The sequence below is a fragment of the Euprymna scolopes genome, chromosome 5, assembly GCF_053919585.1.
Source record: "Euprymna scolopes isolate OS-2025 chromosome 5, ASM5391958v1, whole genome shotgun sequence".
Classification (NCBI taxonomy): Eukaryota; Metazoa; Mollusca; class Cephalopoda; order Sepiida; family Sepiolidae; genus Euprymna; species Euprymna scolopes.
In genome coordinates this window covers 105,834,674-105,856,664 of record NC_136486.1, presented here as the reverse complement: position 1 = coordinate 105,856,664, position 21,991 = coordinate 105,834,674, and the positions used below count along the sequence as shown (strand labels likewise).

The 21,991-nt window shown below is 33.7% G+C and overlaps 1 protein-coding gene across 1 annotated transcript in view; it reads left to right on the top strand.

The window, feature by feature from the left end:
* The window catches only part of LOC145276947 (tachykinin-like peptides receptor 99D), a 775,418-nt gene that overhangs the window by 216,847 nt on the left and 536,580 nt on the right, over positions 1-21,991 (top strand). The gene's annotated exons all lie outside the window — the stretch shown is intronic.

Below are 21,991 nucleotides of genomic sequence, written 5' to 3'. Positions count from 1 at the left end.
TCAGTTTCTGTTCTGTCGCCTCTTGGATCTTCCGACCACTCTGTTGTATCAATTAAGATAAAAATGAAATGTAATAAGTCCCCAGACGTACCTCTTCATCGTACAGTATATCGATACATTAAGGCTGACTGGGATAGCTTCCGTACATTTATATCTGATCTACCTCTGCATTCCATGTTTAAAAAGGATGTGTCCTCTATAGTATTAGACCTGACTGAATGGTTAATTGTAGGTATTGACCATTTCATACCCTCTAAAAAGTTTCAGCAAAAACCTAACAGCCAGCCATGGTTCTCTCCAGAATGTGCTGCTGCCATTGCGCACAGAAATCGCTTTTTCCACTGCTTCAAACGTAATAGATGTATGGAAACTAAAGCCGTTTTCAGGACTGCCAGCAACCATTGTAAGAAAGTAATAAAGAACGCAAGAGAGTTGTATGCTCAATCTGTTAAGTCCAAAGTAGCTGAGCAGCGGCTTGGTTCCCACCAGTTTTGGCAAATAGCAAACAGAATCCTGAACAGAAGCGTGTGCTCCATCCCAACTATTATCAATGGACCTGAGGTAATCTCGTCAGCATCAGACAAAGCCAAACTCTTTGTCAAGAACTTTGCAGCTAATTCTACCCTTTGCGACCAAGACCGCCAACCCCCAATATTTCCTCCTGTATCAGAAAACACGCTATGTGATATACGTATATCTGCACATGATGTTGCGAAGCTAATCAAAAACCTTGATTCGAGTAAAGCAACTGGCCCTGATGGTATTCCAATTATAGTACTCAAAAAACTTCAACCTGAACTAGCGCCCATACTTACAAAACTGTTTAAACGTTGTCTTAAGGAGAATAGTTTCCCATCTCCCTGGAAAATCTCATCAGTATGCCCTGTATTTAAAAATTCAGGTGATCGCTCATCCCCCTCTCAGTACAGGCGAATAAGTCTCCTGTGCGTCATGAGTAAGTTGCTAGAATCTGTGTTAAATACAGAAGTAATCAAGCATCTCAACAAAAATAACCTTCTTAGTGACACTCAATATGGTTTTCGCTCTGCTAGATCTACAGCAGATGTCCTTACAGTTATATCGCATAGGATTAGCAAATCTCTCGACGGTGGCAATCTTTCTAGGGCAATTGCTCTTGACATATCTAAAGCCTTTGATAGGGTATGGCATAAAGGTTTACTTCATAAGATCGCTAGCTATGGTATAGCTGGAAAAGTCTTCTCAATTATTAAATCATTTCTTTCTGATAGGTTCATAAGAGTAGTAGTTGAGGGGCAAAAATCAGAAGCTCACAGTATTAATGCCGGTGTCCCTCAGGGATCCATCCTGGGCCCAACTCTTTTCCTGATCTACATTAATGATCTTCCAAATCATATCCTTACATCATTTGTAGACATTTATGCTGACGACACTACCATTTATGGTAGCACATCTAAGACAGTAAACGACCAAGTTCTCTCCAATTCTCTCTCCTCTGATCTTGAGCATGTAGTACAATGGGGAAAGGAGTGGCTGGTTACTTTTAATGCATCTAAAACCAAGCTTCTCTCTTTACATCATCAACATTCTAATCCACATTTGTCATCAATTGAAATGAATGGCTCTCGTCTTCAGGAGGCCTCAAGTTTTGACAAGCTTCTGGGCTTGACCATTACTCCTTATCTTAAATGGAACACGTATATCAATTCTGTTGCCAAGGCCGCTGGAAAAATGGTGGGATCTTTCTATCGATCCGGTAGATATCTCACTGCTGATGCTATTCTCTATCTATATAAGAGCCAGGTACGTCCAAGGATGGAATACTGTTGCCACATCTGGGCAGGAGCTGCTAGAAAGGACTTGTCCTGCCTTGATAGAGTTCAAAATAGACTTCGTAGCCTCGTAGGAGATGTCCTTTTCTCCTCCTTGCAACCTCTATCTCACAGAAGAGATGTTGCGAGTTTGTCTCTGATGTATCGTTATTTTCATGGAAAGTGTTCAACTGAGCTTCAATCTATGGTCCCCCCTCGCCAAACTTTCACAAGAAACACTCGTCTAGCTGTAAACACTATCAATAATTTCCCCCACTCTTCATCTGTGCCTAAACCTAGACGTAGATTCCATGAACAAAGCTTCTTCCTTAGAACTGCACGCCTGTGGAATTGTCTTCCGTTTTCCTGCTTTCCGGCTGACTACAATATGGTTGTGTTCAAGTCTAAAGTAAATAAGTTCTTGATGAGCCGTTCCATATAAGTTATCAAATTTACCAAATTTTCATTACTAAATATTACTATATTGACCAATTTCTACTGTACACTCTTTAACCCTTATCCTTGAGTGGCCTCTGGGCCTTGATAATGTGGTGATGCCTTTGTAAAAAAAAAAAGCAACAATAATAAATGCAGGTTCTGTAGCACTGAGGTTGAGAGTGTGAGCCACCTGATTTCTAGTTGCAAAGTCCTACTTGGAGATGGTTATTATACAGATCGCCATAACGGAGTTTGCAAATACCTTCACTGGAAGATATGTAACATGTACCTGAACGAACAGTTGGGAATGACAACTACACCATTCACTATGACCACATAATCCCTACTGGTACATATCTAGAAAACGCAGCTGTTAAACCAGATATAGTGATTTGGGACAGAGCAAACAAAAAAGCTTAACAAAGCTGAAAGGGAAAAGATAACAAAGTATCAGGGACTTATGTATGATATAAAACGAAACTGGAAATTAAAAGACGTTTTAATTATACCAGTCATCATAGGAGCAACTGGGCTTATGAAAAATAACTTTAAAAATTACATAGCAAGCATACTCGCTGAACCAAGTGCAAGTGAAATACAAACGATTGCACTGAAAGGGACGGCTAGAATCCTGAAAAGATCTTTTAGTTGAACTCACTAAAATAGGGGTAAATGTCAGACATCTGGTTGGATGTCCCACCCCAATAGAAGAAAAAGGTTAAGAAAAATGAAAAAAAAAGTGATAAATATTCTAATTTTAGTATCGTTATTATTATTATTATTAGTAGTAGTAGTAGTAGTAGTAGTAGTAGTAGTAGTAGTAGCAGTAGTATTTTATCAATAACGGTTAAAGTGTGTTTAATCTGCTGGTCAATGATATAATTTGGGAAATTGTTTTTATTCAGTGTTTGTTTTATGTTATAAAGTGCCTTATAGACTATTTCATTATGGTAAAAACAATGTTTGGCTAGGTAGATGAGATTTTACGCTACGGCCATTTTAATTTTAAATCTTTCGGTGTATTCACTTTTAGAATCGAGAGGATGTGATTCAATACGAAGACGAAGGCACACTTAAGTGCTTTTAAGGATTTTAAGGATTAAAAACGATTATAATCGTTTTTTTTTCATTACACACACACTAACGTATTTTTTTATTTTATTTCATCAATCGTCTAAGTGGGAATTATGGAAGTCGAAAACATCCGCGAATATGGCAAATTTCTTTTCCAATTCAGGATGAATGTTCGAACGATGGCCTGCCAAAAACAAAAAAATGGATTGTAAGAGAAACAAACAGGAATTGTCCTTGCTCTTCAATAAAACTTCACACACACACACACACACACACACACACACACACACACACACATATATATATATATATATATATATATATATATATATATATATATATAACACGGAAATTACATATTGAGCTCTCATACCCGGATTTCCTCCTGGAATTATTCCATTATAACACTATATATATATATCTATCTATTTATCTATCTATATATATATATATATATATATGTGTGTGTGTGTGTGTGTGTGTGTGTGTGTGTATATATATATATATATATATCGTGCATTTAGAGACTATGTGTCATTCAGACGGACACAGTTAAATAGCACGCAGTGTTTTTACATTTCGTCTCATGTATATGCATATATATGTATATACATATGCATAAATATATGTATAAATAAGTGTATATGTATTGGTATGCATATATATGTACGTATGTATATATAAATGTATTTATATGTATATATTTGTAAATATGTACATATGTCTAGAGACACATATACATGTATACATATATATATATATACATATGTATTCATATATATACCTATATATACATATATATGTATATATATGTATATATATACATATATTTATATATATATATATATATATATATATATATATATATATATATATATATATACTAGCGGGGGGCGGCGTTGCCCAAGTGTTTGTAGGTGTGTTTGGCTGTTAATGAAAACCTTAGAATAAGCGAAGTAAAGAAAGAAAACAGAAAAACGAACTTATCTGAAAAATAAAGCGGGTAAGGTGGTGGTTAAGCAAAACAAAAAACACAAAAAAGAAACGTAAGGAAAACGAACGATGTTAAATGTAAAAGTCGAAAAAACAAAAAAGAAAACAGAAAAACGAACGTTAAAACTAAAAACAAAAACAAAAGAAACACGTGGAAAATAGCTTAAATAAGCCTTCTTCGATATTAAAATTTAAAAAATATGTGGGTACCCGTGTGTTTTTAGGTGTGTGTGGTCGGTCGGGAGTGTTAATGAAAACCTAAGAATGAGCGAAGTAAAAAAAAAAAAGCCCCAGAAAACCGAACGTTACGTGAAAAATTGCTTAAATAACACTGCTTCAATATTTAAATTTAAAAAAATAAAAAAAAGACATCTCACACCACGATTCGAACCCAAAACGTTCAGATAATGAACCAACGCTCTAACCAACTGAGCTTGCCTGTATCTTTACATGCCTTTGTATGCATATGCATGTGTATGGATATGTATGCGTGTGCATATATGCATCTATGTTTATGCATATGATTATATATACTAGTATGTATACGGAAATGCATGTATTATATATGTATGTTCGTTGTATGTGGCTACGCATTTGTATGTATGCGTATATGTTGGTGCATATTGTATATGCATATATATATATATATGCATAAGTGTACACATATATATATATATATATATGTACACTTATGCACATAATTTTTATGTAGAAGCTATTATTGGTCCATTATTACAATATAAATATTATTAGTGTTTCTATTTTCCTTCAGAACCGAGACTATTTTTATTCTCATATAATTATTAACTAATAATAATTTTATTATTATTATAATTATTATTATTATTATTATTATTATTATTATTATTCTAATTCTTCTTTCTTCTTCTTCTTCTTCTTCTTCTTATTATTATTATTATTATTTATTTATTTATTTATTTATTTTTGTCCGTATCCTATGTGCCATTTTGTAGAGTGGGGGGACGGAATTCACTCCCCATTAAAAAGCCGACATTGTCACCAACTCTACCTTTATGGGGAGTTTCATTATTATTATTAAAAACTATCACCTTTGTTATTAATACTTTACTGTACTATCATTATGGTAGCTATTAATTGCATTATTTTTACCATTTAACAATTTTGTTTTAATTTCATTATACATATAGAAATCAATTGCGTCTCCTTTTTGCCATTTTAATTAAACCCTATTACGTTGCAACATTTAAAAAAACATAAAAAAATAAATTAATACAATCTTCTTCCCCAAACGGCTGAAATAATCCACACAAACTCTTTCGAACACGATAGCAAGGAATAAACGCTGTCCATGCTACAAATTTCCAATTTTTTCAGCGGTGTTCTTTTCCTTTTTCATTTCGATTACATTTTTGTGACCGGGAGCGGAGTTCTGCTTGAAATATAAAACAAATAGCAATAAAAATATTGAATACAAAATGTAACATCTTTTTCATGCTATAAAAAACTCATAACATTCATATATATATATATATATATATATATATATATATATATATATATATATATATATATATGTGTGTGTATATATTTAAATACCAAAGAAAACAACAAAAAACGGGCAGGTGAAATTATTAAAACTAATTTTAATAATTTCACCTGCCCGTTTTTTTTTGTTTTTTTTTCTTTGGTATTTAAATTAAATTATGTTTCCTCTGAAATTTCTCCTTCCATTTTGCTGTACCAAGAATTTACTTATATATATATATATATATATATATATATATATATATATATATATATATATATAGCAAAAATGGTAATTAGTAAAACCTGAAGAAAGTGCTCAATATTATTGCAGACTGAATATGTGTTTTATTTTTTTATTATTTTATTATTATAAAATTTTTAAACAGATAAAACGGTAATAAAAATATAACACACACACACACACACACACACACACACACACACACATATATATATATATATATATATATATATATATATATATATATATATATATGTATGTATGTATAATAGCAGGGAGCCGCTTCGATTGCCTGGATTGAATGGTGATCAACGAATGTTTCGCACACCCATATTTTATTGTTATCTTAATCGGGGAAATCGCCTATTTTGAAATCAAATCGACGGATTATCTGCTCAAGTTGGAGATTCATCGATGTGCGCGAGGAGAGATACTTCACGTTCTCTCCTTAGACCACAATACATTTAGTCTACATTGCATCGAAGAAAAGCTACTCTGGATTTTTTAAAATTATTTTTATATACATATAACTGTTTTTATCAGTGTGTAAAATGCAAAAAGTAAACCATCGTGATTCTATTATGCTCTAAACAGACACATTCATTTTGAATGCCCCCCGAACGTACTATTAACATTTATATACTTGATATTTCTGCTTGTAATGTGATAATGGCTTCAATTAAGTTTGAAAAAAAAGCCAAGTATCATCATGCAATCGTGCTTAAAAAAGAAATCTTCATTTCGAACGCGCTCTTGTCAATGCAAAGAACCTACTGTTGATTTTATATGCCTGGCCGTACTGCTTGTGCAATAAGAAAACTTTTCAAATGCACTTTAATGTTAGGCCGTGTCGGCTGTTTTATTTCGTCAAGATCATCTGACATTTCTTTCATCTGGTGTTTTCGATTATCGATTACGGATACTTTTCGAAGATAATCCGATGCAAAACATATTTAAGAACTCAGCTTGGCATTTGCATTAAATTTTAAAAAAATTGGTCCAGCTCATTTGTAGTTTTGCTGCTTCATCATTTACAGCAATCAATTAGTAGGCAAAAAGAAAAAATGATGGAATATCCTATAAATGAAATTGTACCATTCAATTAATGCCGAAAAGATGTTAAGAAGATTCTAATTTCAAAGATCATCCTTTGAATGTGGCGTTTAAAACTAGCTATCAATATTTTTATCAACTACGCTGTCGAAATATTGATGGTTTTAACAATTGCTGATTTGTCTAGTTTTCATTACATCTGGCGATTCATTATTGATAATTATGAGCCGGGTTTGTTTCTATATATTTTATTTACTATTTTTACCCGTAAAAAAATCCTGATATTTTCACTTGCGTATATTTTAGAAATTTTAGAAAGTTTAAACAAAACAAAAAAATTAACATTGAAATGTTTACTTTTGAGTTCTCGTTGGGCAATTGTCACACTTTTATACGGGGGGGCTACAATTGCGCACAATCAAAACACGGTTTAGGCAGAAATATAATGTTATCTGGTTTATCACATTTTGTTGGTTGTTTTTGTTTTACGGCATATCGACCTTTTTCAGGTTATTTAATGCCGAATCTAGTTATTTTGAGGAACGATTTTTAATGGAGTATATTTTTTTAGTCAGATTCCATGTAACCCATAGTTGGGACCCTAGCAGGTACTACCACTCTGGGTCAGAGTGGACCTGTGATCAATGGCAATTAAAGTGTCGCTCCACACTCCCCAAGGCCCGCAAGGTGGTGCCTCACCATCGGATATAGTTTTAGGTCATATCCAGGACCATCACATTTTGTGATGAATTACTTATCTTTCTTATATTCCGTAATTATAGAATATTTCTCGACATTTCTTGAATCTTTGTGACCACTAACAAAACGGTGGCAGTCTTCTGCGATGTGTTGAATGGTTCAATTAGATTCATTGACGAATTAAAAAAGAAACCTCGTCTGATTTTTATATCCGTATTTGATATAATGCCTAGTCTGAAGATTAAACATTTAAGTTGTTCACGTCATTGCAAAATTTGATTATTACACTAGTATAAAGTTTGCAGTGTCTACCATATTTCCTTGTTCAGTTCATACATTTCCAATTTTATTAAAAAAAAATGGACTGATCCAATGAATCTGTTATTGTGCTTTTAGCGCAATATATCGTTTACGTAGGTGGTATGTTAGACTGTAACGAAGCTTTTTCAAATTAATTTAATAAATACTATTATGAATACATTTTTACCTCTTAAAATACGAAGCAAATGTGATTTCGTTTCTTCTTCATGATTGTAAGTTATATTATTGAAACGTTCTACAAAGCGTTTTCAGCTTTACACATTGTGCTCCCTATGATATAATTCCATATCTTTTCTATTGATAAGTAAGCAATAGTTTTTCTTCGTGTTATTATTTTTTAGCCTAAGTCGCTTGATGTAACATTTCTTTGTTGATAGGTTTTTTTTTTTATAGGGATTTTGATTTCTTTAAAATCATCGGGTTTGGACTGACATTATTCCATTTTCCTTTTCAAAAACGGAGGTCCTTGCTCAAAATCCTACATTCATTTCACCGTTTCCATAAAGGCTATATGTGTTCTTAAAAGTCCAGGATAAAATATTATGAATATGTATTACAAAAAATATTAATTCATTATCCAGGCAGCATCAGCCGTATAGCGTAATGGTGAGAAGCCTTGGCTGTCATTTGGGCGGTCGGGTTTCGATCTGGCTTGAGGCAGTTGCCTGTCTAGCCGCATTGATGAGCTGTGAAACAGCGAAACAGTACTGTATGTGGATGACTGTATATATATATATATATATGTGTGTGTGCGTATATATGTGTGTATAGTCCGTTTAGTATATATATTATAAATATTTTATAGGTTTTTCGAATTAAATTTGGCGTTTTCTTTGAATCCTCTGTTTCCACGTCTGCTTTTTCTCCTTACTGTTTGCGACATTTCTCATCTAGTTCCATTTGCTTTTACCGTTGACATTATTAGTAAGTCGCACATACTGCTTTTGAATTCTTCCATTTTTATCTTTAGAATTCGGAAACAATCAACGTGTTTACAAAGCCTGCATGCACATATGCGAACCAGAAAATAAATTCATATATTTATTTTTTTTATAAAGGTAAAAATAATCTTAATATATCTAGTTATTCCTGGGGAAAACTGTATAATATAAAGAAAAAGTCGACGACTTTTTTTATATTATCAAGGGATTTTGATTTCTTTAAAACCATCGGGTTGGACGTACATTATTCCATTTTCTATTCTCAAAAACGGAGGTCTTTGTTCAAAATCCTACATTCATTTCACCGTTTCCATAAAAGGGTGCATGTGCTATACAAAGTCCAGAATAAAATATTATGAATATGTATTCAAACAATATTTTATATACATAATATATGTGTGTGCGTATATAGTGTCTCAGCTCTAAGGCTTCTCCAATCTTTCTATTTCTTTCTTTCCTTTGTGGAGACTATTCCGCTAACCACTCGTTTCTTTGGCTTGTTCCTCCCAACTCTCGACATTGATGTTCATTGCCTTCAGGTGCCGCTTTGTTACATCTTTGTAGCGAGGCTTCTGACCTCCTACCTTGCGGGTTACATTTTCCAGTTCCCCGTAGACGATCATCTTTGGAATTCGGTTTTCTTCCATTCTAGTAATGTGCCCGATTCATCGTAGTTGCATAGTAGCAAGGGTAGCTTCCACACTATTTAGATTTGCTCTTCTGAGAACTTCCGTGTTTGGAAGTTTGACCTTCAGGATCCTTCTCAGTTGTCTCTGTTGGACGGCTTCTAATATCCTTAAGTGTTCTATATACAGAGAGTAGGTATCTGCTGAGTATAGCAGGGCTGGCAGGACGATGGTTTTGTAGACTCTGCACTTCGTCTCTAACCGGATACCAGCCCTTGTCCAGAGCCTCTTTTCTAGCTTACAAAGGAGACACATGCGCTTTGAATTCGGCAGTTTATTTCTTTGTCAGCAGGGTTATCAGTGCTTAGAGTGATTCTAAGGTATTTGAAGGTTTCAACAACTTTGATTGTTATTATAGGCTCTTGCGGATCATTGTTATCTGGTGAGGGCTGATACATCATTTCAGTCTTCTCTATATTGATTTGCAGGCCTATCTTCCCAGGTGTTTGAGATAAAATATCAACTATCCTTTGTATCTGAGCTTGATTGTGAGCTATCAGAGCAGTATCGTCTGCAAACAGTAGTTCTGTTATCAGCTCCTTCCTTGTCTTGGTCTTGGCCTTCAGTCTTGCAAGGTTGAACAGTTTCCCACCGGAGCTTGTGTGGATTAAGACACCTTCTTCGATGCTTTGATGAAGCAGCATTAAGACGGATGTCAGAAATAGTATGAACAGTGTTGGGGCCAGTACGCACCCTTGTTTGGTGCCGTGGTTTACTTCCAAGAGTTCACTTTCTAGATTCTCTATTACAACTCCTCCTTTTGTTCCTTCATGAAATTGTTTGATAATTCTCACGAAGTGATCGGGGCATTTAAACTCTTTAATGACCTTCCACGGCATTTTTCGATCAACTGTATCAAATCCTTTACAGAAGTTTACAAAAACTATGTAGAGCTCCTGGTACTGTTCAGTGGCTTTTTCTTGAATCTGCCGTAAGCTGAAGATAATATCTATTGTAGATCCTTCATGCCTGAATACACACTGTGATTCTGTTAGGACTCATTCCGCCAGTCTTGCTAGCCGTGCTTGCACCACTTTAGCCATTATTTTCCTGGGAATGGTCAGCAAAGATATACCTCAGTAATTGCTGCAGTCTTTGTGATAACCTTTGTTTTTGTAGATTGGGATGATCATGACATCTTTGAATTCTTGTGGCAGTGTTTCTTGTTGCCAGCATTTTGCTATTAGTTGGTGAAGTTTTCTCATGAGTTGTTCTCCACCGAACTTGTATATTTCAGCTGGTATGCCGTTAATTCCTGTAGATTTGTTCATTTTTAGTTTTGTCAATTGCTTTTCTTACTTCGCCAAGAGTTGGTGTGTCATTTGCTAGGGAAGACTGTTATGTGGCTTAAGATCTCCTCATTCGTATTAGAGTGCACATTCAGTAGGGTGCCGAAGTACTCTTGCCATCTTGGAATTATCTGTTTTGGTTGGGTCAGTATGGAGTTTCCATCTTCTGATAAGAGGATGTAAGCCATATGGGCTCTAGGGCCATACACTTCCTTCAGTGATCTGAAAGACCCCTGCAGAATTGTTTTCCTCCGCTTGCCACTGCATATGTCAGCCTTTTTCAGCCACCAGGTGTGTTCTATTTCTCTTAGTTTTTTTCTGGACTTCTGCCCTCACTTGTTTCAGCTTCTTCTGGTTTGCTCTAGTCGGGTTGCTTAGTTTTGATTTAAATGCTTGGTTTCGTTCATTCTCATTGAACCAGTATATATATCTCACACAAATATATATATGTGTGTGTGAGAGAGTGTTTATAAATATATGTATATGTGTGTATATATATATATATGTATGCATATGTGTATGTATATAATTGTATATAGGTACTAGTGCACGTATTGATCCGTGCTGAAATAATAACATTATTATTTAAAAAGCCATTCTTAACATGGGAAGGGGAGGGTGTTTCGTACCTATACTATATTTTACCTTACAATTGAATAAAAAAAACATATCATAAAACTTTAATTAAACCCGGAAATACGATTTAAAAAATAGCGCGGATCAGTAAATGCATTAGAATCTGTATATACATGCATATATATAAATATATAAAGAGAGAGAAAGGAAAAGGGTTATATGTATATATATATATATATATATATATATATATATATATATATATATATATAAAGGTTAATTGACATACGAAAGAAATAACGGAAATGAAGAGAAACCCCGTAATAGTCTATCATAAATAAATATGAATGATAGTATTTAACCTGTAACTGTAGATAGGGAGATAGAGGATATTATGGCCAGCAAATAGTAACTAAATTTGAAGTTATTTCTTTCCTTTTTTTTTAATGTAACCGTCTTTCATTCGATCCCCACGCGTGGCCAACTAATCACAGTTTTCTAGTTACTGTCATGGTTTTTATCTTCGGGTGATTTTAAGATTTTTTATACTTTCATACCCAACAAGCAAAGTATATTGAAAGGGAGATATATAATAGTGTCTGTTTATTAAGGATCACACCTAGAGAGACATTCCAGGTACTGAGTTGAGCAACAAGAAGTATTTTTATGTTATATTTAAGTTTTTGTATGTTACTAGAACAATGAAAGCGTGGAAATAGAAGATTTTTTCAGGCTAACCTTTCGAGAAGAGAAATTAATAGTGTAGAAGTTTCCCATCATTAGATAGAAGATATTATTTTGCAGTTTGCCGGGTTACTCGGGTATATTTACATTGCGAGTGCAATTCACTTGAGAACATTTAAGTGCTTGTGATTGAGATTGTCGGACTGACTTCCTCATCTTGGTTGTTATAGTCACAACGTTTCAGCCGTTTTGCCCTCCGGCCTTCATCAGGTGTTTTGTATCGAACTGGGGAACCGTTTGTTAGGAGTCTCGAACCCAACACTTTATTATTATTACGGGGGTACCGTGTTCGGACTCCAGCTAGGCCATAGTTAGGATATAGTTGCTGATTCTCTATTTTGAATGTTACTTTTCACTGTCTTCGTTCAGGATTGAACTCAGCACCTTTGGGTAACTGTAAACTTTGACACAACATCTAGGACAACTCGGCTATATGTCACTAGGACATACAGACAATTACTATTGAAGTGCTTGTAAAACAAGCAAAGTGGTGCAACGTTGCAGCGATGAACCAGAGGATTGAGCTTGGTTGGCAGTGCGGAACCTATGAGGTTAGAGAGTGGTTGGGAGAGAATGTAGCAACGCTTGGCTAGTTTAGTAGTGAAATAAAATTTCTAAAGTGCTGAAAACTTTATAACTCGAATTCATCTGATAATTGTATAAAAATTAGTGGGCCAACTCATCTCTCATTCGACATTGGTGTTGCTGAAATAAAATAATTTACTCGCTTAGCAAATCTTAGTAAAGCGATTAGTCTACCAGAAAAAAATACAGAAATGAAATTAGGCTGTCTCTTCTTATCTCGAAATTGTTTCCTATTGCCATCCTCTTGCATTTAGGCGACTATAAATGCATGCATGCAGCGGTTCTGTTGTTTTAAACAGCGTCGACGGCCATGGCTCTCCAAATTGTAGAGCCATGGTAATCTCGGGAAGACAAGTAGAGGAGGTAGTTTCCCGTTTCTTTCCGTCTTCATTCGGATTGTGTTTCTCACCTCCGTGAGTTAAACGCACCGTCAGATACCAGCCTGGAAATTTCTACGACTCGTCGTGGTACATATAGCGTCTAACTTTCCCAAATGGTCCCCCTATCGGGTACTGGGTAGGCTCACCGTTGCTTAACTTCGGTGGTCTGGTGAGAACCGGTGTGTCAATCTGACTGTGCCGTATACAGAGTGACAAAAAATACATAGAAAATATATCTAGAACATATCTGGAGAACGGAGAAAAAAAAGGCTAAACACCCTATTGTGTTGATGTGATGTTTTGAATATAATAAACTAGTTATGACCAAAGTTTCATTTCATTCGGACAAAACACTAAGAAACGGGGCCTAATAAGAGTGGTCTCGGTTTTTTTGGGTCACCCTGTATTAAAAAATAACAAATAGGAAATATAGATACCGGCTTACATAAGCGAGTTTACGTAATGCAGATATCTTTATTCACTATGTATTATGGGTCGCTCGGTCACTCTCTAAAAGGTATCGTATATTTCCCTATCGCGACATAAGAGTACAAATACTAAACTAAAAAGAAGAAAATACTAATCTAAAAAAAATTTAAAAAACATTGGTTTATTTAGGTAAATCAATGATTTTCTTTCTTCCAAGCCCATGGCTAAACCGCATCAGACGCATTTAGGCAAGGTCTTCACCTTTACAGCAACACTTTATAATTCATCTACCTTTATACTTGTTGATATCTGCCCTTTTTCACACACCACTATCAATTATATAAGCTTTTTGTACTCCAATAGTCCTGCTGTTAAATATTAGTCACAGTATGCCAATTGTGATTAAGTCAGCTTGTATGAAATTTTACATAGGTGCATTAAGTGCATATCATAATGACCTGGATCTGTAAAATACAATCATTACTAGGGTTGGGACAACAGCATATTTTTTCATTGTTTTGACTCTCAAGTTGTGTATCGGTTGATATCTTACATTCTTTTATATAAAGTGATGTGGTTCTCAGTTGATTACCTATGTCTTACCCAGTCGGATATATACTCAAGAGTCAAAACAATTAAAAGAATATGATGGTGTTATAGCCGTGAAACAAGGGTATCAGTCAATATGACAGATGACGTCACTTTTGTCTAGTTGAGAGAAAATCATGGTTTTCTAATTTACCTGTCTGTGAAAACCGAATAGAAGACATCGGATAATGCGAATCTGCCACGAGGTGAGGGGGATAATATCGAATGTAGAATGCAAATTTTGATAAAAAAGTGCGAAATACTGGATTAGCTTAATATATCTCCGCATGTAAAAATTTCACTTAAGTCAAAATGTTCATTAAATACTTAGCTAAAAAAAAAAAAAACTTAATTTCATACTCCGGTTTGAGTGTACTTTCTTAAAAAATAAAACCTTTAAGAACCTCTCAACGGACGCCTTCTTGTATCCTTCAGCAATGAAAAAAGCGACGGTCACAAAAATTAGACGACTATAAAATAAGTAAAAATAAAAGAGGCTCGCATTTAAATAATAACCGGATGAAGACATTGAGTTATTAAAAAAAAAATAACACTATTTATAAGACAAGTCTTATGATGAGGCAATATTTTCAAAGCTTTAGTAAGCAAAGTGTCTTTATTTGATTACTCTGCTTGCAGCGGTATTCTGATCTGTGGATGAAATACCTATTATTTACGGGATATCTTTTACACAGTATAGACTTACAAAACAAATGAATATATATACTTCGCACATAAGAGATCATACATTTACAGTATGAATAAATATCTGAGATATAAATAAAAACTTGAACGAATGGAGAAATAAAGGGAATAGTTTAATTTTCTCTTGTTACATGATAAGGGCTGTCCCCTGTTCATGTAAGTATAAAAATAGAGAGATTAGTTAAAATGGAAATAAGAGAAAGCAGAAATCGAACCCTGGACATAAGTTTTAAAGAACAATAGGTTTAAATGGAATGTCCAGTAAATTGTTAATTCGGATGAAATAAATGATAAATAAACTATTCAATTGTTAAAAGAATGTGGATAATAAAATATGAGTTAAATAAATTAGATATGTAGGTTAAATTCCTTTGTGGAAACAAACAAGGAAAATAGGTTATTGGGAAATCAATGTCGAAAACGTGCAAAGTCGCGCATGTTGAGACACGTGAATTTTGCTCACGTGGCCGGGATGCATGGAGTTCTCAATATAGCAGGTGGGAGTTAGTTGGTCGAGAGAGAGTCGGAGAGAGTCGGAGAGAGTCAGAGACAGTCAGTGAGAAAACTCAGAGACAGGCGGACGTCTGAAGCGAGACGTTACTTCAGAAACTAAAATGTGAAACTTTGAGTCCTTAATGAGGAAGTCGACCGGTCGTCAGAAAATAAATTCATCATGTGTTTGTGATAAAGCTCATCTTTGTGTTTGTGATTTCTACAAAAAGGTAAATTGTATTGTTATTATATGTCTGTGTTATAAAATGTCATTACAACAACATCTCTCTCTCTAAGATACAACATCATATGTAATAAGACAAGAACTCTCACTAAGACTCATATCATTACTAATAAGAACTCTCACAAGAAAAAGCATCACTTATAATAGTCTCTCTCTAAGACTCTTTAATGAAACAACTATATAACACTCTGTTTATTTCCTGTTATTTTCATATCATATGTTTATCGAGGATATTTATTATTTTTACTATAAGATATCACTTGCACAATAAAATGCTGCATTATCACTAATATAACTCCCGGACAACGCGGAGTAGATTTTCTTGTATACAACAGCACTACAAAAAATTAAAGTTCTGTCTTCTGGACACAACGGCATTTACAACACACATGTCCCATGTAGGCTATTGAGCATCCGGAAAATAACATATAACGCGTGTTCATTGTACTACTGTAAAATTGCTTTATTGTGCTCTCTTAGAAAACCGAGGCGCAATGAATATCTTTTTTCCGGGGCAATATTGGGAAATCAAAACAAAAACTGTTGTAGAAGAGACAAGATTCGACATTAGGAAATGAATAGACCTGACATGCTGTAATATATATATATGTATATATATATATATATATATATATATATATATATATATATATATATATATATATAAACGTAAGAATGTGAGTACGAGGACACTTCTAAACCTCTTGAGTATATACTCAATAAATGTTTATCTACAGGCTTGAAATTTGATTATACTATGTTCAGATATGTGGAAAAATTTATAATCGTCTATCATCCGGAAATAGGGCAGCTAAGGGGTCAGAATTAAAACATTGGGGTGTAGCAGTAATCGGGGTTTTATCTGCTGTTTCATGAATACACATGCGTGAATAGTTCATAATACAAATTACTTATGCTAAGAATGAGTAATTTTACAACACGTTTAAAAGAACGTGTCACATTGGTATAATGGTTATCGTAGCTGACTCGCTGTCTTTAAGTTTGGGAGTTGATTTCAGCTCGAGTATTATTTCTTTTCTTTTTACTTAAAACATTTGAACGGTTTTGAAAAAAAAAAACATAATTCTCGCATGCATATTTATCAGTTTCTTTCCGGTTCTTTTACTTCATTTTGTCTATAGGAATATCACGATACGTTGAACACCTACGCTATTCCTGTTTATAATAAACTAGCCGGGGTGCCCAGCGTTGCCCGCGTGTTTTGGGGGATATATGTTGAGCAAAAAAAAGTGGTAGTAGGCAGGCAGATTCGAATCCGTACCGCGAAGGATGAAAAGAACGTTAAAAAACGTGCCGTTTTTGCTGATGCGCCCATCGCCAAACCGGAAGCGACGAATGTTTAAATTGAGGCTAGTCAATCGGAAAGGGAGGATGACTTTCGAAAATATCGGCGAAAAAACGACTCCTCCATGTAAAACATCACTCTTGGGGGTGAAGGAATTAATTTTGGGGGTCAATTTTTCGATATTTATCATCCGAGGGTCAGGCTTCAAAACGAAATCGATCTCGTGAAAATCCTTCGCCTCTGCGAAAGTTTTAGGCAAACATGCAAAGATATATACATACATAAATACATACATAATTACATACATTTAAACAGACAGGTGAGATTTATATTATAGATGAGAAATATAATATTTATGCGTATTTTACGACCGGGCAACGGCGGTCGGCCTGCTATTTTAAAATAAAATAAAATAAAGCATTATTTAGTATTATATAGCGTTTACTATATGGTAATATTTCTTTAATTCTAGTATATATCAAATTGGTATTACATTTGTGTTAGTACATTTTAAATGACTCTAATGTCTCCATCATTGGAAAATTCCATTCCAGGTTCCAATGCTTGTCACGTAATATATTGATTAATGTGAGGACATTCAATTTACATCACAAAGACTTCGGAGTTCGTACTTCGCATACAATGTAGATTTCTTGTCACAAAATGAAAAATTTGAAAGAATGGCCAAATATGTCATTTTTTCTGCAGACATGGAATAATCAGATTTCTTTTTATTCCTAATACAATTAACCGCGTGTCTTTCGTCGTATGCATTCGGGTGTCTATAGATAAAAATCGGTTTCAGATTGCATAAAAAGTGATCTTATATTTTTGTTACTATATGTTATTAGCATTACTAATACTACAGTTATGGTTTTACTCATTAGAACATTTTTATCTCAATCTTTTTTTTACAAGTGATAACAATGATGGTAACAGATGTTAGAGACATTGGGATTTGGTCTGGCAAATACATCCCCTTGGAAGTGTTCTCTCTACCATTCTAGTCGAAGTAAGTATACTACTATCCCTGCTAGCATACTAGCGGACGGTCCACGGTCATTTTTCTGTAGTAAGAAATGTTGGTGACGCCAGTATCTATATGCTCAGCTCTATAATAAAGATATATATATATATATATATATATATATATATATATATATGTAGAGAAATAAAAAGGAACACACTGATTGGTTCATCAACGTTTCGTTTTTATTTCGAGACTTCCTAAAAGACGAAACGTTGATGAACACATGATTCGGTATGTTCCTTTTCATTTCTCTATTTTGTCGAAATACTATTTCCACATTATTCTCATCATTATATGTATATATATATATATATATATATATGTGTGTGTGTGTGTGTGTGTGTGTGTGTTTATGTGTGTGTACTATTATATAAAAGAACTTTGTATGTCTGTGCGTCTGTGAGTTGGTTCCCTATAAAGCCAAAAACGGTTTAGCTGACGTTTATTAAATTTTACACGAAAACACTTTATGTATCTGACAGTGTTCTTAGAAAGCTCATTTCATCGGAGGGCCTTTGATCAGTATCGATAATCCACGAGTAAAATAATCCGATGAAAGAAAGAACAGGCGATTGTGACAGCCTAGCATAACAAGTGCATTTGAGGAGTTTTATTACCACACAAGCAGTAAGGCCAATCATATAAAATAAATAGTAGGTTCTTTGAGAAATAATGACGGGCGTTCAAAATAAACGTTTCTATTCCGAGCACAATTGAAGCATGATACTTGACTTTTGCATTTTAAACTTATCTTCACACCATTATATATAAAAATAATTTTATAAAATCTAGAGTAAGGTCTCTAGAGTGCAATATAGACTGAAATGTGTTGTGTGTAGGCATGTGAAGCCTTCTCCGGCGAATTGCAAGTAATCCTCAACTACAGCAGGCAATCGATTGATTTGATCGAAAAATCTGCGATTTAACCGATTTCGATGACAATAAGAATCATGGGGGTTTGAAACATTCGTTGATCATCATCCAATCCCGGACAATGTCAGGGTTCCCTGCTAGTATATATAAATGTATATATATATATATATATATATATATATATATATATATATATATATATATATATAATAGTTACTAAACCATGTTTGAAAAAGAGCTAAAAACATATTTAATTTTAAAAAGGAAACACTAAATAAGTGGATAGTCCTTAATCCGCGGAGTTTCGAAGAATTACTTTCCTTCTCGTCAGAAGGTAGCATTTAGCAAAATGCATGATAGGATTTTGCTTGCAAAAGTATTTGATGAAACTACAAGTAAGTAATAGATCTTACTTGATAACAAAAGAATTAAGCAGAGGGACTATGGTGAATAAAAACGTGATTTCACGTGAATGGATAGCCTGGTGAAGGGTAAAGTATCCAAGGACGGTAAAATCTAAAAATGCAGAATCCAAGAAAGTTGGTAAAATTTCCATTCGCACAAGTAAAATCCAAGGGAATCGTGCCATTGGAAGATGGTCCAAAGTAATCCAAAAGGAAGAAATCCGTGGAATAATTCACAAATAGGTACAAAGAAACGGGAATGAAATCCAATAATATTATTAAGAGAAAGATAAAAATTACGTAAAAAAACATGTAAGAAATGTAAAACTGTCGACGCGAGGCTTAAGTAAGCATATATATATATATATATATATATATATATATATATATATATATATATATATATAGACATATATATATGTCTATATATATATATGTCTGTATATATATATGTCTATATATATATATATATATATATATAGTCCAAATTTAACATATAATCGCCGTAATTTAGAACAAATATACGAAATTAGGACCCATATACATTTCTTCAACAAGGATGATGCAAATTTTAAAAGCACGGGGGGGTATTTAATGCCCGATGTAGTTTTAACAGAATGAAAATGCGTTAAGATACGTAAACACGTTGTATTTTTTCAAACATATCTGATGAGATGTAACTATGAAAATTTTTAACTGATATAAAATTTAAATCGTCTGATTTACGTCGAAACAATTGTAATATCCGAAAAAATACAAATATGAAGCTATTCCTTTTTGTTATTTTTGCTTTTTGCCAATATATATATATATATATATATATATATATATATATATATATATATGGGTGTGTGTGATGGTCTCTCCCGTCGATTTCGAAACATGAGATTCCGCCAAAACAACTAAGTTGTTCGGAAATCCACACAAATGATTTGTTTCTAGTGGTGAAGGCTTTGTGTAGAACAAACCACACTTAATGCTATTACAGCTAATCTTTGTCGGTGCAAATAACTGCCACAAGACAAAGCACAAAGTACAATGAAGGTTTTTACATCAGAATTACCTTCTTCTAGATTCATGTATTAACTAAGATTTAGGGTGCATCGCTATCAGTGAATTAATGCGCCTCCAAATCTACACCTTGAAATTTCTACGACTCGGCGCGGGACATACAGCGCCTAGCCTTCTCAAGTGGTCACCCATCTGGTACTAGCCAGGCTCAATGTTTCTTAACTTCGGTGATATGGAGAGAACCGGTGTCTCACCGTGATTGGGCCGTATATTATATATATATATATATATATATATATATATATATATATATATATATATATATATATATATATATATATATATATATATATATATATATATATATGTGTGTGTGGGGGTATATTCTCATGTTATTGTGTCTTCTACTTTTTTATGGCAAGTCAAATGTAAAATACTATAACAAATGTAAAATGCTATAACAAATGTAAAATGCTATAACAAATGTAAAATGCTATAACAAATGTAAAATACTATAACAAATGTAAAATACTATAACAAATGTAAAATACTATAACAAATGTAAAATGCTAATTTTGCCTTTAAAAACGTTCCATCTAATTAGACTCGTTTAGTTTTTAGTCTTTACTTGCTGTGTAAAATTTTATATGTTCACCTTGCTGTTGTTTGTTGATGAAAACTTTCTATTGATGTTTATTCCCGATGCTGATGATGAAATTTCAGTCAAATAAAATAAGGTATCAATGCAAAAGCAATCGCAAACTAATTGGTTTTGATATTCTAATTCTTGGAGCCAAAGAAAATGAATAAAAAAAATAATACTACCTATATATCTATATGTATGTAAATATATGGACAGCTCGTTTGCAAAACGCAGTAATGACATTTTTCAAAATTAAGAAGCTATTACTACCAAACTGGGTCAATCTAATACACAATCGCACTTTAAAAATAATATTTTACACAACGTTATACACGCTTAATATTACAAGGGGCGTTTTGACATTATGCCTCCCATTTTCAGCCTTAATGGATCAGATGGAATTGGCTGAACTCATGCATTTGTTATATTAAAGTTTAATCTCTCTGTTGGATATATTGACGGTGTGAGACTCTAACAAAGAAATACCTATAATAGACTGGTATTAAATTCCTGAGAAAAGTTCATGAAGACTGGTGGTAACAGCGTAGAAAAAAAGATTATAGATCGCAAAATGTCGTTCGTTTTAATGATACTACTCCCGTCATCGTATCTCTTCAACTTCTTGAATTAAAAAAGGAAGTTTTGTTTATAAACGACTCTTATTCATTCTTTATAAGTGAACAGATAGATCTTTTAGTTAAAATTTATCAGGGATATATCCAAATAACACGTCTTATCAGAAAGTGACATTTACTCAATATGCCATGCAACAAAAAAATGAAAAGTGTTTCTTTGCATAAAACTAAAAACGCCCCTATTTCTCAAGAAAGGTAGAAGTGAAGTAAATTTCAATTCAACCCTGATATATCTGCCAATGTTATATAATTAACATGAGAAATCAGTGTCTATTTTTCACATGGTTATCGAGCAAAATCTAGACATGATCA